Genomic DNA, 25,487 nt, shown 5'->3' with positions numbered 1-25,487 from the left:
TATTTGGTCTATCAAATAGCTAAAAAGGGTCTTGTATCCAGAATATGTAGAATTCTTAGAACTCAATGTAAAAGACTATCCAATTAAGAATGGACAAAGCATCTGTATAGACATCTCTCTAATGAAAAAAATATATATATAGCCAATAAACACATAAGAGATGATCAACATCATTAACCATAGGGCAATGCAAATTAAAACTGCAGTGAGATACCACTTCAGCCCACTTCGATTGTTACAATGACAAGAATCAGATGGAAAGACTGAGAAATTAGACCCTTCATATGTTGCTGTGAAATTGTAAAAACGGTGTAACCCCTTTGGAAAACAATTTTTCTGTTCTGCAAAATGTTAACTACTGTATTTGTATATGACCCAGCAACTACACTTGTAGGCATAAACATAAGAGAAATAGACATGGCCACACAAAAACTTGTACATAAATGTTCCTAGAAGCATTATTCATGATAGTCAAAAAGTGGAAACAGGGGCTTCTCGGGTGGCGCAGTGGTTGAGAGTCTGCCTGCCGATGCAGGGGACACAGGTTTTTGCCCCCGTCCGGGAAGATCCCACATGCTGTGGAGCGGCTAGGCCTGTGAGCCATGGCCGCTAAGCCTGCGCGTCCGGAGCCTGTGCTCCGCAATGGGAGAGGCCACAACAGTGAGAGGCCCTCGTACTACCAAAAAGAAAAAAAAAAAAAAAAAAAAAAAAGTGGAAACAATCTAAATGTCCATCAAGTAATGAATGGATATTTTATATCCACATGATGGAATATTATTGGGGCATAAAAAGGAATGAAGTACTGATACAGGCTACAATATGCATGAACTTTCTCATCATGCTGAGTAAAACATTGTGTTAAGTGAAAGAAACCTGTCACAAAAGACCGCATATTGTATATTTCTATTTATTTGAAAATGTCAAGAATAGGCAAATTTTAAAAGACAGAATATAGACTAGTGGTGGACAAGGACTAGGGCCTCTGAAGGATGGGATGTGACTGCTAACAGGGACAGGGTTTCTTATGAGGTGATAAAAATGTGCTAAACTTAGATTGTTGTGATGGTTGCACAACTCTTTGATAGTCATTGAATTATACACCTGAAATGGGTGATTTTTATGGTGTGGGAATTTATCCAATAAACTTATTTGTTTTAGTGGTTACCCTATTTTTTTAAAAATATGTGTATGCAGCTTCCAAACTAATAGAGGGGACAAAAACCTCAACCAATATAACAGAAATCAATAGGGAATAAAAATAGAGGAAAAGAGGGAAATGAAATTTATGGAACAGGATAGTAGAAATAAATGTAGATGTTAATAATTATAGTAGAAGTAAATGGACTAAGCTCATTAATAAGGCAATATTGTTTTGATGGATTTTAAAATATCTAGCTATCTCATATATACTGGAGGTACCTAAAGCCTAATGGGAGATAAAATAAGATAGAGGTTTTATATACAAGGTAATATGTTTCTCCCATGTCAAGTATTTAGACTGACCATCTGACAATGTTTCCTCAAGCAGTTATATATAATGTAGTTGCAATGTAGTCTATGGGATTAAAAATCCAAAGGACTCAGAAAAATATTACACAGATGAAAAAGGGTTTCCTTTAATTATTTTATCTTTTTCAGTAAAAAAAAAAAGAAATGCAAATGAAATTATTAGATTTTCATTTGGCATTAATTTTTATTTTGGAGATGTATTCACTGCTTAATGAAGGTTAAAAAGTATAGCACTATGTTAAATGAACAGTGTAATGAATGACATATCACCTCATACCTGTTGGAATGGCTATTATCAAAAAAGCAAGAAATAACAAGGGTTGGCGAGCATGTGGAGGAAAGGGAACCCTGCTGCACTGTTGGTGGCAGTGTAAGTTCATGTAGCCACTATGGAAAACAGTATGGAGGTTCCTCAAAAAATGAAGAATACAACTACTGTACAGTCTAGCAATTTCACTTCTGAGTATTTATCCTAATAATAGGAAAACACTAATCCAAAAGGACACATTCACCCCCATGTTCATTGCAGCATTATTACAATAGCAAAGGTATGGAAACAACTTAAGTGCCCATCAACAGATAAAAGGGTAAAGAAGATGTGGTATATGTATATATATACACACACACAACAAAATACCACTCAGCCATAAAAAGACGAAATCTTGCCGTTTGCAACAACATGGATGGAACTTGAGGGCATTATGTTACGTAAAATTAGTCAGACTGAGAAAGATAAATACTGTAAGATTTTATTTCTATATGGAAAAAAGAAAAAAAATGAAATAAATGCACAAACCAAAGAAAAACAAACACATAGATACAGAAGCAGAGTAGTGGTTATCAGAGGAGAAGGGGCATGGGGAGAGTGAAATGGTAAAGGAGATCAACTGTAAGGTGACACGTGGAAACTAAATTTTTGGTGGTGAGCACGCTGTACAGAAGTAGAAATATAATGTTGTACACGTGAAACTTATATAATATTATAAACCAGTGTTACCTCAATAAAAAATGAATTTTAAAAGATCAAATGAATAATTTAAAAAAATATCCTGCCAGTGTCAAGTGAAAGAGGTAATACTAGAAGACTTTGAAGTTCCCAGTGTTGCTTAATGCGTGTTTGTGTTTCTCACAATGCCCAGAATAATGTATTTTACATAGTTTGTGTTCATAAAATATTAGTTGATTTTTCATAGCAGTTTCACTTTAAGTTCTTGCCCAAAATTCAGGTAGCTCAGGATCAACCGGTCTTCGAGAGGTGGAAACCCCACTTGTAACTGAAAAGTTGCTGCTTCTTGGGCGTTGATGCTATTGAAGACCCGCACATCATTGTTAATAATGTGGGGACACCTATTTATAAATGATAGGCATAGAAGAGTCTCGGATATGTTCATGTTTTACCAAGTGCGATATGGGGACAGTTTGTTTTATTTTAAAGAGAATACTTTTTTTTCATTTTGTTTCAAAATGACTGCAGACGGTTGAGAGTGAAAGGTGTTTTATTCTTACTGACTCTCAAGTTTGCTGTAAATCACATGGTTTCTTTCTTGGAAACACAGAGAAACTATGAGCTGGAAAGAACCTTAGAAATGAACCCTAGTCCTGTTATTTTACAGACTAAGAAACTGTAACCCAGAAAACTGAAGCAACTTCCTAAGGTAACAGATTTAGTTAGTGGCTGAGCCAGACCTGGAATCTGTGTTTGCCTTATTCCACCTCCCGTGTTATTTTCCCACTATACACAATCCTCTTTTGCATATATCATGTCAAAATGACTGGTCAGTTTACAAAAACATGAAGTCCAGTTGGTTATTTGACCTGTCAGCCTGCCGTGTGAGCTGCAGAATTGTCCGTTATGTGTATTACATAGGGGATGCTGTTATTTTTTGTAGCACACGGTATCCAGTTCATGAAGACAATAAGGAAAGCATTTCTTTCTAGTCTTTGTATCAGAATATGTTGTGTTTTATTCCAAACAACTTGGTTCTATCTTAGGAACACTGTGAATTCCATAACCGATCAGTTTTCCCTTTTCTAACTAGCGGCTGGAAAGCTAAGAGCTAATGTGTGGCCTAATTTTATTAGTGCAGAGAGTGCTGTGTAACAAATTATTCTGTTATCTTTAGTTCTGGCTCTGTTTTACATCCCTACATTTGATTTTTTTTTTTGCTTTTACACCTATTTCTATTTTGTCTTGCAGGACATTTGGTCCTGTCCAAAATGTTACGACATTTGGTCCATGTCAAAAGGACCTTGATACTTTGTTCTGTCCAAAACCATTTGGCATGGGTCAAATGTGCTCATGGATGTTTTTGACAGGCCAAATTTCAAGGATTTTTTGATGTGGACCGAATGTCTTACAGCCATTTTAGACAGGACCAAATATCTGCTAACCTTAGTTTGTGTTATATTGGGTGTTTTTTTTGGTTGTTGAAACTTAAATCCTTTTTTTTTGTTAAGACATATATAAACAAACATGTAGGGGATTAAATTCACTATGCAACTATTTTATCATAGATTAAATTTCAGTATTTATTCCATAGTTTATTTTGAAAATATCTAGAAAGAGTTTTCCAGCTCAATTTGATTAGTTTACTCTCTTCAACCTTGGTCTAGTGTCATTTTGATAAGTTTACATCATGGAGATGACGTGAGGAAATTAAATTATTTTATAACTTGTTTACATAATTTTATTTGCCTGAACTGCATCTGAACCTGAATTTAAACTTGCAGAAGATAAGTAACAGATTTGCTGTAAAAGTATCTCATATAAATGTGAAGAGATGTTAATTATCAGTACTTAAAAAATTATTTTAACAAGGTAAAATGTTTACTTTATTGGGGGTTCCTTTGGAGTTGAAAAAGCTGTTTGTATAGCAAGTACATTTCTGAGAGAAGATCAATAAGATTGGCCTAAACTTCAAAGGTTGTTCTTTTCCAAATATTTCACATTTATTAGCAGTGAAGAATCACTTAAAGGGATAAAGATACACTGTGGATTACAGAGTAGCTCAGAATTATCTGACAATCCTAGTTGATGTTTGCAATTTGTTCAGGGCCTAATAATCTGGTTTTACTTGAAAGTTGATTTACTTTATAAATGAACGTTTACTGTTTCTGATTATCCTGTTCACAAGACTACATGACCTCAAAAGCAAAAGGTTTCAGTGGTCCTTCCTGAGCTTCTACCCTCAGCTTTTCTAAGTGTTCAGCTACGTGAGCTCTTCCTTGGTCTGTTGTATGTGGTGATACTATACATGAAGAATCAGCAAATGTTTTGAGGGAAGCAGGGGCACAGGATTTCAGGCTCACTTCTCTGTGGTTCCCTTTGTTCCTTAATCTTGGCTCTTCACATTCTGGCTGCCATAATCGTTCTCGGATAACTTCAAAGAACCGGTGTTCGCAGTTCATCCAGTTCATATAGTGATTCTCAGCATGAAGATTAACCTGATAAAAGCTACATTACCATAGTGTATCATAGCATTTCTTTCGTAAAACAATACTTGTATATTTTCTATTTCAGGGACAATAAATGTTTCGTCGCCTTCTTCCTGAACTTAGAACTAGCACTAATCCAAATGTAATGGCAAAAGTTGATTTCTCTAAGCCTAGGAAATCGAAGTAATAAAGTTTAAATTGAAGTAGTAAAGTTTGACTTCTTGGCAACCTTTCTCCTATCCAAAATGTCTCGTAGTCAGCTTACTAGCTGCTTCTAGTTTACCATGGCATCGCTCAAGCTTCACCCTTTGCTTAAGATCTGTTTTAAGCTACCTTTTCTCTCTCACTTCAAAACTGAGTAGTCTCTGTCTCATATTGTCAACTCTAATTGCTTTAGTCTATCCTCTGAAAGCTTAGAGCACCCCTCCTCATTAAAGCAGAGTTAGCTATTAAGTTGCCTCTTATTTCTAAACTCCAGTGTTTTTCTGCTGCTTCATTTTCTATTCTCTGAAGAACTTGCTGAAATTCAGGCCTCAGATGTCACTTCACTGCTTGATACCTCTCAGGCATTCCCCATAGGAAAGTGTCCAGACTCCTTGGACTGGTAAGGGCTTTCCTGTGCTGGTCACATCCTACATTTTTGCTGCATTTTTATTTTTATTTATTTATTTATTATTATTATTATTTTTTTGCGGTACACGGGCCTCTCACTGTTGTGGCCTCTCCCGTTGCGGAGCACAGGCTCCGGACGCGCAGGCTCAGCGGCCATGGCTCACGGGCCCAGCTGCTCCGCGGTACGTGGGATCTTCCCGGACCGGGGCACGAACCCGTGTCCCCTGCATCGGCAGGCGGACTCTCAACCACTGCGCCACCAGGGAAGCCCTTTTGCTGCATTTTTAGCCTTACTTCTGCATGCATCTGAAGGTCCAATTTCTCGAGATTTTTTTCATGGAATTGTTTTTCCAGAACGTGTCATATCTTTCCTACTTCTCTACTTTGGTCATATGCTGCTTTCTTCCATAAATGCTCTTCCTCCTTCCTTTCCCAGAAGAAATTCTACTGGCCCTTCAAGGTCCACTGAAGCATCATCTCTGTTGTGAGACCTTCATTCTCTTCCCTCCCAAGTTTTAGGGCCTCTAGGACTCTGTGATGATTCTAATATTGCTCTTTTTACATTTTAAGAATTTAAAACTACTGCTAATTGTTCAGATGTTTTTCTCCTGCTGGTCTGTTAGCTCCTGAGCACTGCGCTCAACAAGTAGTAGTTGCTTTACAAGTGTTTGTTTTCCATAACTGAACTGCAGTGAAGACCGGTGTTTGGTCTGGGCCTCAGCCAGTTCTTTCGACAGAGGACCAAGTGTTTCAAGCCCTGCATGGAAGTCCCACGGGAAGCTCTTTTGGTCAGATGGGTCTTTCAGCACTTGTCAGCTCGTAGCATGGAGGTAGCCACCTGCTTTCCCTTAAAACTTGTCCAGTCCTAGAAATTATTAAAAATATCATCAATTTTTAAGCACAACAAAGTTCTTTGCCTAATCCCTTCAAAGAAACTAAGTTTTTTTTTTTTTTTACTGTTCCCTGTGGGGAAAAGACTGTATGGAAGTACTAATATTTTATCATTTGAGCCATAAGTTGTATCTATACCTGTAAATTTAGTTCTGAATTGTCATTAGGGTATAATACCTAGTAGTTCCATGATTCCTTAGTAAGCTAGCTGACTGTTACCTGGGGGTAAATTTTATTTAGCAATTGAATTGAGAAGTATTTGGGTTGCTTTTTTAGGGTTAGGTGATTTTCTAGCTTATGCTCCGAAGATCTAAACTGTAATGGAACATTGACTGCAAAACAGACATCTGCCTGTGCCTGAAGCAGTGCAAAATGAGATCTTAGTGCCCTTGATGCAAAGCTTCCCAAATGCATACTGTGTATAAAATCGAAGCAATGCCAGGGAAGGAAAAGAAAATGAGTGAAAACACTTTCGGGCCCACCCTAGGATACTTAAAAAGGGTGGAACAGAAAAAATAGAATAAATGCAGTTATACCAGGGAGAATTATAGAAGGAAAATTAAATATTTGATGTCTTTTTGAAGAGCCCAAGGGGTTTATGTTGCTGTCGGCTGTTTAGATGACTGTGCAGCATTTGTACGTCATAACACATACGGCACTGATCCGCAAACGTATATTCCAAGGAGAAAAGGACAGGATGCAGAAGATCTTAAGTGGAATGGGGACAGGGTGATTGGGAGCATCAGAATCTCCTACAGAGATTTCTTTGAACAATTAGAAAACTTCCTGTCTTCACACCAAGAAATTATGACGACCCTTCTAGGGAAGCTAGAAGCACCCTTCCTACCTCCCCTTGAGGTTCACAGTTGTTATTTCTAAATTCAGTGACTCTCTTTATTCAACACCTAGATTACTTTCTCTTGAGGTGTAGCACATAGCAGAGAAATCATATGAACTCATTGCGTGCACAGGAGCATATTATGCTATCAGGGTGTCTTCATGACAGTGTACAGATCACGTTAAACATACCAGTTGGAACTCTGCACTTTGAAATTGGCCCGGCAAGGCCAAGCACTGACTGCTCTCCCTTTAGCCTCTTTGAGCCTCTTTTTTCCCTGAGGTTCATTGAACTTAAATGTTTGGTAAAGTGGCAGCACCTCTCCAGTTTTAGAAAGAGGACACATTTCAACACTGATGAGCAACGTTTCTTATCTCAGTCGCCAGCCAGTATGTTAAACTTCCATCCATCAATTCTGACTAAGCTAGGACTGTATGATGAATGCTTATAGATTTTCTACCCTGCTGGGGACTTGAAAAGCTTTAGTTGGAAAAAAAAAAAAAAAGCTGGCTCCTGGTCTCTGCCTTGAGTTGTAAAAGTATTCCTCTAAATTAACATGTTTCTCTGAATTGTCCCCATATGCTCATTTTTTTAAAGTGTGCATTAGATGACAAAAACTGTTAGAGCCTAATCTGAGTCAATATTGATAGCCGTCGGATTAGAAACTTTCTCATGGAACATAGATTTAGTCATTTAACACAAACCATCAGAGAAGAACAATACCAACCACCGAGCATTAAGTCCCCACCCCTAACAAATGTTATCCCAACAAATAACTTACTCTCCAGAGGATTAACATAACCTAAATTTACTTCACCATTATTTATTATTATATGGAGAAATATATACCAAAAGAAAAAGACCCTCTAAATTTCTCCAAGGCCTTGGAGAGAGCTGATTTTTTGAGATGCTTAATTTAATGCAAACATTCCACACTCACTGATTAAATGAAAAGCAACGTGAAATAACTATCTGTAGCACATTTTTCATTTATTGCGCAGAGCTGGCCTGAGGCTTGTTTTTAAAAGTACCAGATGTTTTTTTTTGAGAAATATATTTGTCTTTGTGTGATGACAGATGCTCTTTGAAATGACAAAGTATATAATAGCAGAGTTTGCCATCTGAAATCAGGAAATTCAGTTTTTTCCCCCAAGTCACATCTAAAAGACAAAGCTCACTAAGGTTGTTTTTTAACGTGAACACATTATAAGCCCACCACTTTGAATTTTATTCCCCAGCTAGGAGGACTAATTAATTCTAAAAGGCAAAGGCTTTATTTAAGAACAATTTTCCTGTTTTGATTCAGGTGTCGTGTGGTATTAAAATAAGTTATTGGGCTTCCCTGGTGGCGCAGTGGTTGAGAGCCCGCCTGCCGATGCAGGGGACGCGGGTTCGTACCCCGGTCCGGGAAGATCCCACATGCCGCGGAGCAGCTGGGACCGTGAGCCATGGCCGCTGAGCCTGTGCGTCCGGAGCCTGTGCTCCGCAAAGTCTCAGGTCTAAGCCACCTTCTTTTTCTCTGTTCCTCAAAACTGAGGAACACATGCAGGGGAATGTGACCAATTCTTCACTTTATAAGTGTGAGGAAAAGTGCCACATAAGTAGTTATTACACTCCTGAGAGGATATCACTGATTATGGTGATAACAAGGGTGAATAAATAGAGCCAATTTTAAGATATATTCTATTGGTTGCAAAAGATAGAGAAAAACTGGTAGTATGCTGTGTTGATGAGTCTGTTTGGAGATTAGCATTCTTATACTTGGTTAGTAGGAATATAAGTGATGACACACTGTAGGAGGGGACAATTTCATAATAAAACTAGAAAAATAGTTTTGAGCCTGCAGTTCTACATCTCGGAATTTATTACGGAAATATATTTGCAAAGACGAAAGGACGTGAATATTCCATTACAATAGTGTTGTAATAGAAAAAGCGGCCTAGATGTCTAACCAGTATGGGTAAAATTAATAATGATTTATTCACCTATTAGTAAACTTTTATATGAATACTACGCTACCACTTGGGTAAACATAGGAGTATACACATACCTACCTAGAAACATACATACACATGCACATTCATGTGAAGTCACTTATATTTTTTTCTATGCAATGTATCCATGAACTGTTTCTGAAAGGGTGCATGTGAAAATACTAAGCTGTCTCTTCTGAGAAAAAAAACTAAAGACTAGGATGGGAAGATGATATACTTTTTAATTTATTATTTTGTGTTGTCAGAGTTTTTGTCCATGAATTGCTTTTTACAGTTAAATAAGTAATTATTTTAAAATATAATTTTTTCAGAAAAGTTTATTTTAGGATAAATCCTATATTCTTTTTGTCCTACATTATATGTTACTAAGGATAAAATCTCCCAATAGGCTAATTGGAAAAAATTGAGGCTGTGGCCAGCCCTTACTGTCTGAGAGGTGATGGTGTGGAGAATGCTCACACCACACTTAGGGCTTTCCTTCTGGAGCGGGTAGAACGCTAATGAAAGCAGTGGGGTTTGTCAGAAATGCATTTATCTTGTCGTATATTGTCTGCCTAGCACCTTTCTTTTCTTCTACAAATGCCATCTTCTTTCTTTGGGAATTTCTCTTCCCTCCCTCCAACCACATTTCCACAGAAAAAAAAAATTTTTTTTAACCTGACTATGCCTCCTTTGCCAGGGTTCCCAGAGAGGACACTAGATTTAAGCCCAGCCAAACACATCCTTCCCTGAGAGCAGGTTAAGATGAAGTTCACACAGACACACACACACAGGCATACACACACACACACACACACACACACATTAGCACCCACTTGAACATTTTTCAAATTAGAAAGTGAGAAATTAAGAATATTTAAAAAATTACTTAAGCATATATGTGCATCTGTTATACACACCATAAACAGCACTAGATGTCAACATTCTGCAAGTGGTATGGAATGAGGCAAGATTTGTTATTTCTGATTGAAATTTTGTTTTAATTTTTTGGATTTCTTTGAAAGGAATTTCTCCTTTAAACATTCCAGAGATGCCAAAATGAACACTATTACTGTAATGTACATTTTGAGTGATATCAAAATGACAAAACACTAAAAAAGCTATAGGAGTAATTATTACATATTTGCTTTTTCTTTTTATTAAAGATAATATGTTTTATGTTATAACATGACTTATTTCTGGGACAAGCTCTGGGAGCTCACAGATTCCTATTTGACAGTTTTTGTTTTCATGTTGCATCTACTCAAAATGTACCATCACGAAATTTGGGGGGTATTTATAAAATATGACAGGCCTAAATATTTTTACTGACCAGGACTGCCGACCTTTTTCCCCTTCATAAGAAGTCTTCTTTACAGTCAAAAATTTTTCATTTGTTTCAGTGAAACCCTCTGATGTATTTCAAATTCACTTGTTGTAATAGCATTAATTAAAATAACAACAAAACATGAAAATAACAGAATATCCAACAGTAGGGGATTGGTTTAAAGGGAATTAGTAAAGGAGAGGGAGTGGCCAAGATGGTGGAGTAGGAAGACCCTCAGCTCACTTCCTGCTGTAGAGACACCAAAATTACAACTATTTAAAGAACAGCTATCAGTGAGAATGACCTGAAGGCTAGCAGAAAAGATTCTCTACAATTAAAGATATAAAGAAGGAATGACAGAGAGATGAGTAAGAGGGGTGAAGATGCAGTATAGTCAAAATCCACATTCCTGGGTAGGTGACCTACAAATGGGAGGATAATCACAATTGCGGAAGTTCTCCCTAAGGAATTAGGGGTCCAAATCTGGGGGTCCTGAGCCAGGAAGACAAGCCCCAGAATGTTTGCCTTTGAAGGCAAGCAGGGTTTGCTTATAGGAGAGCAAGAGGGCTGTAGGAAACAGACTCCATGCTTAAAGGATGCATGCAAAATCTCACATGTTTCAGGACCCAGTACAGAAGAAACAATATGAAAGGAGCGTGGGTCAGACCTACTTGTGACCTTGAAGAAGCCTCTCCCAAAGAGGCAGAAGGCAACTGGAACACCCTTGGGGACACAGACACTGGAAGAAGCCATTTCGAAGACATTGTTCTACCACAAGGACACTTGTGCTGGCAAGCATCATTTTGGAGTCCTCCCTCTAGCCTTTTAATGCCATTGGCTTACCTGGCAGCTGGTTGGCAACAGTCCTAGGACACCCCAGGCCAAGTTGCCAGCCTCATGGGAACCCAGTCCCACCCACCAGGAGGCCCAGGACCTTGCCCCACCCACTAGAGGGCCAACCCCAGGCCTGGGATCCTCCACACCAGAGCCTCACCACCAGAAGGTTGATACCAGCCCCAGGAGCTGCAGCCAGCCACCCTAGGATGTGGTCCTGCTCACAAGTGGCCAGCCTCCACACAAGGCAGGGCCTGGAAGCCAACCAGGCCAGGAGACAGCATTGCATATGAGTGTACCCACATTAGGCAGCCTTGCCACAACGGAATGAACCATTTAGTTCATATAGGGGGTACCCTAGATCCCAGTTGTGGTGACCAAAGGAGAGTGTGTCACTGAACCCCATAGAATGTCTCCTACATAAGGCTACTTCTCCCAGACTGGGAAATGTAACTGCTCTACATAATACACACAAATAAACACAGATAATTTGGAAAAATGAGGTGACAACAGAATATGTTCCAAACAAAGGAACAAAATAAAACTCCAGGAGAAGAACTAAGCAACGTAGAGCTAAACAACCAAGCCTACCAGACTGCCTACCAGACTACCCACAGTAATCAGCTTGCCACATCAGAAGAACTCACACAGCCAACATATAGGACACACTTAGAGCATATAGCTCTGAAGACCAGAGAGGAGTGTGCTCCTGGGACTCATAGGACATCTCCTACAAAAGGCCATTTTTTTCAGGGTGGGGGAATGTAACCAATTCACCAACCACTTAGAAATTTAAAAAGCAAATTAGGCAAAGTGAGATAATAGAGAAATATGTTCCAAATGAATGAACAAGGTAAAAACCCTGGAAGAAGAATTGGGTGAAGTAGAGATAAGCAATTTACCTGATAAAGAGTTCAATAATAATAATAATACAGATGGTCAAAGAACTCAGGAGCAAAATGGATGAACACAGTGGAAAGTTAACAAAGAGTTATAAAATGTAAAGAAGAGCCATACAGAGCTCAAGAATACAATAACTGTAATAAAAACACACTAGAAGGAATCAACAGTAGATTAGTTGATAGAGGAATGGATCAGCTACCTGGAAGACAGTGTAGTGGAAATCACCCAAGATGAACAGAAAAAAAAAATTTAAATGAAGACCATATATGCCTCTGGGACAATATCAAACATACTAACATTTGCATTATAGGGGTCCCAGAAGGAGAAGAGAGAGGTAGGGGCAGAAAATTACTCAAAGTGATACTAGCTGAAAACTTTTCTAACCCAGGAAAGGAATAGTAGATGTCCAGGTCCAGGAAGTACGGAGAGAATTCCAAACAAGATCAACCCAAAGAGGTCTACACCAAGACACATTACAATTAAAATGGCAAAAATTAAAGAGAAAAATTTTAAAGCAGCAAGGGGAAAGCAACTAGTTTTGTACAGGGGAACCTCCATAAGACTATCAGCTGACTTTTCAGCAGAAACTTTGCAGGCCACAAGTATTAGCATGAATACTAATGATGAAAGGAAATCATTATGATGATGATTGGAAAGGAAAAAGCCTACAGCCAAGAATACTCTACCTAGCAATCATTCAGATTTGAAGGCAAGAGAAATTATTTTATAGGCAAATAAAACCTAAGAGAGTTCAGCACCACTAAACCAGCTTTACAAGAAGTGTTAAGGGGACTTCTCTAAGTGGAAAAAGAAAGACCACAACTAGAAATATGAATATGATGAGAGGAAAAAAATCTCATTGGTAAAGGCAAATATACAGTAAAGGTAGTAGATGAACCATTTATAAAGCTAGTAGGAAGTTTAAAAGTTAAAAGTAGTAAAATCATCTATATCCACAATAAATAACTAAGGGATCCACAAAACAAAAAGATGTAAAATATGGTGTCAAAAACACTAAATGGGGGTGGGGGACTGTAAAAATGCAAGGTTGTTAGACTACATTTGAACTTAAGAAATCATTAACTTAAAATAATTTCTTATGTATATAGGTAGCTATGTATAAACCTCATAGTTATCACAAACCAGAAATCTATAAGACATACACAAAAGAGGAATCCAAACATAACACTAAAGATAGTCATCAAACCACAAGGGAAAAGAACAAAAGAAGAAAAAAGGAACAAAAAAGAGCTACAAAAACAATTAACAAAATTACAATAAGTACCTACCTATCAATGATTGCTGTAATTGTAAATGGACTAAGTGCTCCAGTCAAAAGGCATAGAGTGGGGCTTCCCTGGTGGCACAGTGGTTGAGAGTCTGCCTGCCGATGCAGGGGACATGGGTTTGTGCCCCGGTCCGGGAAGATCCCACATGCCGCGGAGTGGCTAGGCCCGTGAGCCATGGCCGCTGAGCCTGCGCGTCCGGAGCCTGTGCTCTGCAGCAGGAGAGGCCACAGCAGTGAAAGGCCCGCGTACCGCAAAAAAAAAAAAAAAAAAGTAGCTGAATGTATTAAAAAACTAAAATCCATCAATATTCTGCCTACAAGAGACTCACTTCAGTTCTAAAGACACACACAGACTGAAAGTGAGGGGATGGAAAAATGTATTCCATGGAAATGAAAAGATAGCTGGAATAGCAATACTTAGACAAAATAGACTTTAAAACAAAGATTGTAACAAGTGACAAAGAAGGGGATTAGACAACAATAAAGGGTCAATCCAATAAGAAGATGTAGCAATTATAAACATATATGCACCCAACATAGGAGCACTTAAATACATAAAGGAATATTAACAAACATAAAGGGAGAAATTGACAGTGACAGTAATACTAGGGGACTTTAACACCCCACTTGCAACAATGGACAGATCATACAGACAGAAAATCAATAAGGAAACACTGGCCTTAAGTGACATACTTGACCAGATTGACTTAGACGTATATAGAATATTCCATACAAAAGCAGCAGAATACACTTTCTTTTCAAGTGTTCATGAAACATGCTCCAGAAGAGATCACATGCAAGGCCACAAAACAGGTCTCAGTAAATTTAAGAAAAGGGAAATCATATCAAGCATCTTTTATGACCACAACGGTGTGAAACTTGGAATCCACTACAAGAAAAAAAAAAACTTCAGATGCCACACTCATGTGGAGGCTAAACAATATGCTACTAAACAACCAATGGATCACTGAAGAAATCAAAGAGGAAATCAAAAAATACCTGGAGACTGAAAATGGAAACACAACCATCCAAAATCTGTGGGACACAGCAAAAGCACTCCGAAGAGGAGAGTTTATAGTGATAAAATCCTACCTAAGGAAGAAAGAAAAATCTCAAACAACCTAACTACACCTAAAGGAACTAGAAAAAGAAGAACAAACAAAACCCAAGTTAGTAGAAGGAAACAAATCATAAAGATCAAAAGAGAAATAAGTTAGAGACTAGAAACATAGCAAAGATCAATAAAACTAAAAGCAAATTTTTTGAAAAGATAAACAAAATTGATAAACCTTTAGCCAGACTCATCAAGAAAAAGAGAGAGGGCCCAAATAAAATCAGAAATGAAAAAAGACAAGTTACAAACAACACTATAGAAATACAAAGGATCATAGCTATTGCTCAAGCAATTTCACACCAATAAAATGGATAACTGAGAAGAAATGGATAAATTTCTAGAAAGATAACCTCCCAATACTGAATGAGAAGTACAAAATATGAACAGACCAATTACCAGTAATGAAATTGAATCAGTCATTTAAAAATACCTCCCAAGAACAAAAGTCCAGAATTCGCAGGTGAATTCTACCAAACATTTAAAGAAGAATTAACACCTATCCTTCTGAAAGTATTCCAAAAAGTAGAGGGAAGACACATTTTGAATTCATTCTATGAGGCCAGAATCAACCTGATACCAAAATCAGACAAAAATATCACAAAAAAAGGGCTTCCCTGGTGGCGCAGTGGTTGAGAGTCCGCCTGCCGATGCAGGGGAGACGGGTTCGTGCCCCGGTCCAGGAAGATCCCACATGCCGCGGAGCGGCTGGGCCCATGAGCCATGGCTGCTGGGCCTGCGTGTCCAGAGCCTGTGCTCCACAACGGGAGAGGCCACAACAGTGAGAGGCCCGCGTACCGCAAAAAAACAAACAAACAAACAAAAAATCACAAAAAAGAAAATTATAGTCTAATATCACTTATGAACATAGATGGGAAAATCCTCAACAAAATATTAGCAAACAGAATTCAACAATATATTAAAGGAATCATACACCATGATTAAGTAGAATTTATTCCAGGGATGCAAGTGTGGTTCAGTAGTCACAAAACAACCACCATGATATGCCACACAAGCAAAGAGTACAAATATGATCAACTCAATAGATGCAAAAAAAGCTTTTGAAAATTTTGCAAAGTGGGTATAGAGGGAACATACCTCAACATAATAAAGGCCATATATGAAAAACCTACACTCCAATATCATACTCAAGGAGAAAAGTTGAAAACATTTTCTCTAAGATCAGGAACAAGAATGCCCACTCCTGCCAGTTTTATTCAATATAGTATTGGAAGTCCTAGTCACAGCAATCAGACAAGCAAAAGAAATAAAAGGACTCTAAATTGGAAGTGAAGAAGTAAAACTGTCACTATTTGCAGAGGACATGATACTATGTACAGAAAATTCTAAAGACACCACCAGAAAACTATTAGAACTAATAAATGAATTCAGTAAAGTTGCAGGATACAATACTAATATACAGAAATTGATTGTGTTTCTGTACACTAACAGCAAACCATCAGAAAGAGAAATTAAGAAAACAAACCAGTTTACAATTGCATCAAAAAGAATAAGTCTAACAAGGAGGTAAAAGGCCTGTACTTAGAAAAGTGTAAGAGATCAAAGAAATCAAAGATGACACAAGCAAATGGAGAGATATATCATGCTCATGGAATGGAAATATTAATATTGTTAAAATGACTATATTCCCCAAGGCAATCTACAGATTCAATGCAATCCCCATCAAGGTACCCACAGCATTTTTTACAGAACTAAAACAAACAGTTCTAGAAATTCTATGGAACTACAAAAGACCTTGACTAGCCAAAACAATCTTGGGAAAGAAGAACAAAGCTGGAGGTATCACACTCCCTGATTTCAAACTATATTATAAATAAATAACTAAATAAACAAATGTAACTACATCAAACTAAAAAGCTTTTTCACAGTGAAGGACACTATCAACAAAATAGAAAGGTCACCTCCCAAATGGGAGAAGGGATTTGCAAAGGATATATCTGGTAAGGGGTTAATATCCTAAATATACAGAGAAAACATACAACTCAATATAAAAAAGAACACTTTGTTTAAAAAATGGGCAGAGGATCTGAACAGACAATTTTCCATAGAAGACATACAGGTGGCGAAAAGACACATGAGAAGAAGCTCAATTCATCAGGGAGGTGCAAAATCAAAACTGCAATGAGACATCACCTCACGCCTGTCAGAATGGCTATCATCAAAAAGACAAATAGCAAGGACTGGAGAGGATGTGGAGATGAGGGAACCCTCGTGCCCTGTTGGTGGGATTATAAATTGGTGCACACACTGTGGAAAACAGTCTGAAGCTTCCTCAAAATTTAAAAATAGAACTGCCATATGTTTTAGCAATTCCACTTCTGGGTATTTTTCTGAAGAAAACAAAAACTCTAATTTGAAAAGGTACAGGCACCATATGTTTACTGCAGCATTATTTACAATAGTCAAGGTATGGCAGCAACCTAAGTGTTCACTGATAGATGAATGTATAAGGGAGGTGTGGTACACACACACACACACACACACACACACACACACACAGGACTATTATTCAGCCATAAAAAAGAATGAAATCTTGCTGTTTGTGACAACATGGATGGAACAAGAGGGTATTATGTTAAGTGAAATAAGTCAGAGAAAGACAAGTGTACGGTTTCACTTATATGTGGGACCTAAGAAATAAATGAATAAACATAACAAAATAGAAAAATAATCATAGACACAGAGGACAAACAGGTGTTTGCCAGAGGGGTGCTGGGCTAGAGGATGAGTGAAAAACAGGCGAGGGAGATTAAGAGCTACAAACTTCCAGTTACAAAATAAATGAGTCACGGTATAAAACGTAACCATTTCATGATGTTTGCAAGTCAAATCATTATGCTCTACAACTTAAACTTATATAGCGCTGTATGTCAATTATAGCTCAATAAAATTGGAAGGGAAAAAAAGGTAAAGGAGAAGATGATTACTTTCTGGATGGTTCTCTTGAGAAAAGAGCAGACCTAGGAATGTTAGTAGAATCTAAGGAGGTATGGTAAAGGGTAGGTTCAAATGTGTGACGAGCAAACCTGAGCTCTGAAGACTTGCCCAAACTCAGAGATGTATTACAGGATGAGTGAACAGATGCACCAGCTACAATGCAACAGATGTTCCCAGCTGCAAAGTCACAAGAGATGCTTTTAGAACCGAATGTTTGGACCAAATTATAAAAAGCCACAAATGGCATATGATGATAGCAGTGTTTAAGCAAAAGAGAGCTGATGACTCATTGGAAAATGAACTGAAGTGGGGGGAAAGCTATTTTACATAATTCAGTCTGAGGGATGACAGGGGTATATAAATGGGAACAATGACAGAAATTCATGACCAATCAATAACTGTGATAGTAACAATGACTAATATTTATTTATTCAGTATTTACTCTGTGTGGGTGCAATTCTACGTGTTTTAGAGCAAGATGTATTATTTACTTTTCATAATAATCATAAGGCAGCTCTTATTATCCCCACTTTATGCAGGTAATGGAACAGAGGTTCAAAAAATTTAAGCAACTTGTCCAGGATACCCAGCTGGTGGTAAACAGTAGCTCTGGGATTTCACAGTGGGCTGTCTGGCTCCCCGATGCCATGCTGCTTAATGGGATTTGGTGATCCCCTTGATCCCTTTCTCACCCCTTCTCTCTGAGCCATGCCCTACCACTTTCCTCCTTGCTAACTCTTCTCCACTAGGCTGGCCTCCTTGCTGTTACGGAACAAGCACTTTCCCAAGTCAGCTTTGCTGCTTTTATTCCTTCTGCCTAAGACGCCCTTGGCTCGGAGAGCCACATGGCTTTCCCTTCATCTTCTTCAGTGAACCATTTATTGACCTTCCTATGCAAAAAAGCTTCCCCACTCTTCTTATACCTTTATCCTGTTTTAGTTTGCACTGTAGAATTGGTCCAACCTGACAAATTATTTATTCGGTTATTTGTTGACTATCTCCCCCAGCCCTAACAGAATATAAGGTCCTTAAGAGTAGCAGACTGCCTGTGTTTCACTCTAGTGCCTTTGTAAGTATCAGACACAAAGTAGACCTTTAGGAAATATTTGTTGAATAGATGCACAATGGGAACAGAAAAAACTTTCTGTTGGAAATTTGATTGAAGGACACGTCCCAAACCCATCAAATGTATATCCACAAGACAGTCAATTCCATGATGGCATAGATCACGTCTCTCCAGCTTTATATCTCCAGTGTCTGACACAGTACCACAAAGGAATTACATGTTCTATTAATATAAACAACAAGAAAAGTAATATATGTGCCCCAAGTACAGTAGGTATACCACAGTAGACATGTGGGTGACCTTTGCCTCCACCTACCTCAGATGGCCTCTCCCTCTGGGTTTTCCTTTTCCAGTCTGCTCATACTTTTTAGTTTGTGATTCAGCCAGTTATCTCTCTGGGCTCCTGGGTCATTCGTTTATTTCTTGAATCGATTGCCCTCTTCTTTCCCTTCTCAAGGTTTTTCCTGCACCGTTCATTGGCGTTCCTTTGTTATTATTTTGTCTTTATTTTTTTGTGTGCATTCATATATTTTCTGTCTCACTTGATGTTTTCATGATCTGTACCACTCTAGTATTTTTTGGTATCATTTCCAAGGGTATGTGCATGAATGAAAACATGAATGAATGAATTCAAGGGTGAAAAATTTTTTTCTGATAGGGAGAATGAAGTCAAAACATTTATGTATCAAGTAGACAGGATGAGCCACCTGCAGATTTAATTAACTGAAATGGGGCTAACTGAATAGACCACTTACTACAAACTCCAAAAGCCCTTTGGACCAGAGTGGAGTTGGATTATGGCATCCTCTGATAAGTTTGGTTGTTCCTTATTTGACTAGCTTTCATCAAGGAAAAAAAATTAGACAAAATATCTCAAATATAAAATACCATAGAATACTGTGAACATTACTAATTAGTGTGTATCTTTTAGATAACAGTCTCTTTCTGTGTCTATGAAATTATATGTTTGCTTTTCTCTTTCAGGATGCAGAGTACTAAGGAGTAGGAACAATACTTAGAATATTGTCTTAAGTAATGCTTTACCATCTCTCACATAAACGTATCTCCCGTATATATTCTATAGGAAGGAATGACTGTAGATATTGAGAAGCTCAGGAAAGGTGGCTTCATGGAGAAATGAAGTTTCCACTTTTGCTGGAAAGATAATCGCTACAGCCACAATCTAGCTTGGTGACGTGCTGAAAGTACATAGCTGGGGAGCTTGTGCTAGTGCCCATGAAGTATGTCTTCTGAGAGAGGACACACTGCCTCTTAAAAGCTATACAGTTCTTATAAGAATGCTCAGTAATTCACAAACATAACGCATGTGACAAACTAGATGAACTCAAGCCATTCACCAAAGATGAGTGATTTGGCGGGTTAATTTAATTGCTCATTGTCTGACCAGTTGGAATAATATTCTGCCTGGAGACGATGCCAGATACAATCTGAAAGTGACTAGTGCAGGAGTTAAAGTGAACACATATCATGTTAGAACCGAAGTGGACATCACGCATTCAGAGTTCACTTCTGACTTCTGTAAAGTTATTTCATCATCTCCTGATAGGTGTTGGCCCACCATGGCAAACTCTGGCGATTTGGGGTTATCATCTGTTTTATTTGTCTCAAGAGAGAAAAGCTTCACCCAGACGCAAACGTCTTGTTTGCTCTTAGCTTTCTTGTTTCTCTCTGGGCTTGCAAAGTTTGTCAGTTTAAATGTGCCTTTTAAGATATTCCTTCAATATGACAACTGAAGTTGGCTGGTGTTAAAATGTGGTACCATAGGCAGAACTGGGCAAAAAACAAGAAAACAGATCAAAATGGCATGGATATACATGTTATACTCAGAAAGAAACTTGATCTGTGAGTTCTTGCAGTTTTGTTTAATAAATGTCTTTGTGGCAGGATCAATTATAAGTTAATAAAAATGTGTTAAAAAGGAAATCCCTGGTACTAGAAGAGAATTCCCTGCTTGTTGATTTAATGTAATTTGTCATTAAAATCATAGTTTCTGATGATAGAATATCAAGCAGACGCCAATGCATTTTTTAAAGTGAACGTTGAAGTTAAACAGATTTACACGTAAAACATTGAAGTTATTTTGAAAATCTATACATTCCCACATACAATGTAAAAGTTAACCTGAAGCCAATTTAGACATAAAATTTTGTGTATTTTATAAAAGATCTATTGCTTATTTGACAGTTCACTTGGGAATAAAAATAACAATGACAATAACGAGGCAAAAAGGGATATCTAAAATTTATTTTTCGAAGTGATAAAGATTTCTAACAATATAAAATAATTTGTTTGCATAGGCAGAAATAATAAACACCTATACTTGATTGCTGCCTTAAAGATAGCTTGAAACTAAGTTTTATTGTTAAGGCCCTAGAGCTCATAATAGGTATATTGTCCTCAGAGATGTGAACTCAGTGGTTTGGCAAATACTGTTCTGTAGATATGGACTCAAAGTGGGGTGGGAGGACATTTGGAAGTCGCTTGGTCGCAGCTTATTTTTGAGTATTCTGAAGAGTAAAAATAAAGCTACTTTGAAATTACTTTTTAGTTTAAGGACTTCACAGCCTTGAGCTACCCAATCAGAATTGCGTGTGTGTGTGTGTGTGTGTGTGTGTGTGTGTGTGTGTGTGTGTGTGTGTGTGAATTTAAAGCAACAGATTAAACCTCTTTCCTTTCTTGAGTAATACAGCTATCACACATTGAAAACTTTCTTTGCACCACTGTCAGGCATGCTTTAAAGGGGAAAGACAACTGGTGAGAATTAAACCTGAATTCACAGGGAGAGCATGGGCCTGAGTAAATGAAAAGGCGTTATTTAGGAAGGAAACAGGGAAAAACCTAAAATGGATTGTTTATTTCCATTGTGCTTGGGAAAGAATTAAGATTCGGAATCCAAATGCCATCGGAAATGACTGCCTTTAGGGTACCAATACGTAAGGAAAAGGCCTGAATATCTAAAAATTCAACCCCATTGTCAGATTCATAACAATAGACAATGAGAATGTTAAACATGACTATACATTTTAAAGAGCTGAATCTCTGCCATGACCAATAAATTAGATTACTCACTTTTAAACTACGATTGTCTAATATTGCAGGAACTGACCATTCACTTTAAAAAAGAATACACCACTTAGAGTAGCAATGTCCTGCCGACTAGATTATATGTGTGATGTTCATGCTTCTTGAGTATAGATACATGATCATTGGAGTATTACCATATTTTTTGGAGTTGTTTAAGTACTTTGATTGAAAAAAAAAAAAACACCCCCAAACCTTTCACCTGTAGGTCATGGCTTTCTCCATGCCTTCAATTTTCAGGAGTATGTGTCAAGTTAGTACCTCATGGGGTCTGCCTGGTCACGTGTGGGCTATCTTTGAGAAGGAATATCTTCTGACCTTCTCTCACACAGCTTGCAAGCTTCCTTAAAAGACAACCGCCAGTTCGCTTTCAGAATTTTACTGCACCTACTGCAGTAATGTTACTGCTACTGGAATTTTAAAGCACCTCTTTAATGCCACGCCCTCCCTACCCCCACCCAAACCATCTTCACCTACTGACTCATGTGACGCTTTCCACTTCTTCTTAAATGTCAATTTCATATCTTGGAGCAGCTAGAAACAAATGGCCTGTTTAAAATAAAGCTGCTTGTTCGAGGTAACATATTAAGACTAAACAGATTATAATCTGTTATTCAATCAAAAGGCTGAATAGCAGGCTTTTAAATCTCACCCTGTTTGAGGGGAGAATGAAGCAATAAGGACATTTTAATTTACTGTTACAGAAAGGTGAAAGTGCTGCATAAATAGGAAACAAAGAGAGAAGCAAACGTTCTAGATTTCACAGCTTTACTCTGAGTTAGCTTAGCCTTCTAACCAGCAAAAGTTCTACCTGGGTGGAGAAAAATAGAAAAGGTTAACAGTGCACTTCTGCCTTGAAGCTGCAAAATCTGACAAGATATATACTTTTTTAAAAAGGTTTTGTACTGTTAAAGGAAGGGAGGATCTGTAAAAAGATCGGTGATTGAAGACGGGGTATTGGAGATTATCCCGCTACACCTGCCAGCCTGTCTTTCTGTCCAAATCTTCTAAACCCAGAAGTCATCCCTGCTGAGCCCCATGGGGCTGCTCAGCTGTGGTCGATGTGCTCTGTCTCAGGTTACTGGGAGCTGGAGGGGATTTGGGGAGTGTGTTCAATAGTTCTCACAGGCAGCTTTACAGTGTGCCAGTTCGGATCAAATCCCTGACCCTCAAGTCCCCGGGCCTGGTTGCCTGCGTTTGAGTCCCAGCTTCCGTCATTGTCTGGTGTTCCTGGCCCCTGACTTCCATAGCTCTGCAGCTCTTCCCTGAAAACGGTGGGCTTGTCTCTCTGACACCAGTGCCTGCTCATTTGGACTGTGTTTTATCTCATGTTCCAATCATGAATGACTTGACATTCTGAGCTCGAACATCCTCACAAGAATCTCCCTCTCCTGGATCTGCTTTCTGGTCACCTGGCCCCGTGGGTCCCTCTACTTAGCTTCTTCTTTCTTTGTCCATTTTCCAACTTCTGTCAAATTCAGGTCCTCCTCTGGCCAGGACCACACCGCCTCCTTTTGGGAATTTTTGATACCTTGTTTTATTCAGGAAAACGATAAGTGAGTGGGTTTGTTTATAGTTAATAGTTGAACCTCTACTATTTTATACACGTTATAGTTGGCCTTAAATCAGTAAATCATAAGTCTTTAACAAAGATGATAGGAAAGTCAAATCATAAGGATATAACAGTACCATTTTACAGCGTTTGGGTCTAACAGGTTCATATATATTTAATATGTTTTCAAATTAGCTCTAGGTCATTGGCTTCAGCCATGTTTTCTGGTGGGAGAGAAAGAATCTCTCATGTATTACACAGAATGCTCACATTGTCACCAAATGAAAGTTGTCTGATTGGCTCTAGGTAAATCATAAGGTCTTATTAGGGGCATCCTGCCTGCAGTGATGTGAGGAGGGAGAGGCGATATGAGCAGAACACTGCACAAGTTGGGAACCTTTGTCTCAGTGAAGGTCTAGACACAGAGGAAAAAGGAAGATAAATTATTGTTATAGAGCAAAAATCCACGGGCTGCAAAAAGGCAGGGGTTGTGTGGTGGCGGGGGGGAGGGTGGAATTATTTTAAAACAATGATTAGGAAAAGTTAGTTTATTGATACTAAAGGAATTTGTCACTGATTATTTGTCAGAAAATAAATTAAGGTCCTAAATGGCTCATATATTCCTCTCACAAGTGTGGTTGTAGATCGGAGAATCGTCTGAATATGAGAATATTAATTCACCGCAGTAAGAGGCAAGCTGGGGATTTTCACATCTTCACAACAAACTCCCAAAGTTAAATAAACTCATAGATTCTTGATTACAATAAGTCAAATGACAATTATTCAAAACTTGGAAGATATTCACATACATTTCCTCATGTAATTGAATGTCTGATAAACAAAACCCTGAAGTTTTGTAACTTGGACAGCATATGTCTCTGCTTTGAAAAAATTTCAAACATCGAGATCAACAGTTAGGTCCTTCCAGTAAAATAACTTTAGTCATAGAATGTGGAAGTACATTATTTTGGGTTTTCATTTTTATTTAGCTGAGTTACTAGTGATTAGTTATCCAGGAAAACCTACATTTGTTAACCCAGAAAGACTTAGGATACATGTTAAAGAGTCAGGTTAGAAATTTCACTGATTTGTGGTCCTGCTGATTTCTATCTGAAGCAACGTTTCAAAGTTTGCTCATTAAAAAATAATGGCTTCTTAGCACTGGTATTTAACATTTAGCACGAGAGCGAATGGGGAAAATGGAATGGAATACTGAAAATCACTGTATATACATTTCCTATTTCTTTCTAGTTCCAAATCTGTAATAAGTTTCACTAAGCTTTTTCATCAGAAAAATTCTGTCTCTTCTTATGGGAGGTTTATTCCTTATAGAGAAAATAAAATCTATTTTAAGGAAAATCTGATCCTTGACGAACTGCTGAATTTCAAATTAATGCCAGGAAACCCTCACAGTGAAAGTAACCAGTACTAAGGCAAGCACTACTGGATAAAAGAATTTAACAATTGGTACTCTTCATCTTCACCAGGAGATGAAAAGGGCACACATAGGACAATCAGAACATACATTTTTCTACAATGAATCCATGTCAAATTCAAAATTAGGTCTCTCTTCCTGACTGTAAATCCCTTGGGCACTTAATGAGTGTTCCAGCTTTCAGAGTTCTTGTTTTTTAATAAAAATCTTTATTAATTATTTGAAATTAGAATGTCAATACATAGTTGAAATTTTCTAATTTCTGAAGAGACTGTACCATTTTAACCAATATACGTGACTGGCGTCGTCTTTGTTTTAAACCTCTAAAAATTTAACAAATTACTTTTCTAATTAAGTTGACATATTTTAAATAAGGTTATGACTGAATGACTGCTGTTCTCTGGCCAGTAGGGCAATCTGCATGCAAAATTAATCACCCAGTGATAGTCAGCATCTTGTCAACTTACCTGGTTGGTCAGGCAATTATCTCCAAGAGTTAGTTTCAATTCAGTCCAATTAGGATTTGGTAGACAATGAAAATGATGATAACCCACAATATAGAAGACATTATTTTTTTAGTTTTAGAAGACATTATTTTAAATCTTGAATTGCATTTTCACTTTTAGAACATTAAAAAGGATAAACACATCATA

Source organism: Stenella coeruleoalba (assembly GCF_951394435.1).
Source record: "Stenella coeruleoalba genome assembly, chromosome: 9".
In the NCBI taxonomy this organism is placed as follows: domain Eukaryota; kingdom Metazoa; phylum Chordata; class Mammalia; order Artiodactyla; family Delphinidae; genus Stenella; species Stenella coeruleoalba.
The sequence above is the reverse complement of the archived record's forward strand: the minus strand, read 5'-3'. Positions refer to the sequence as shown.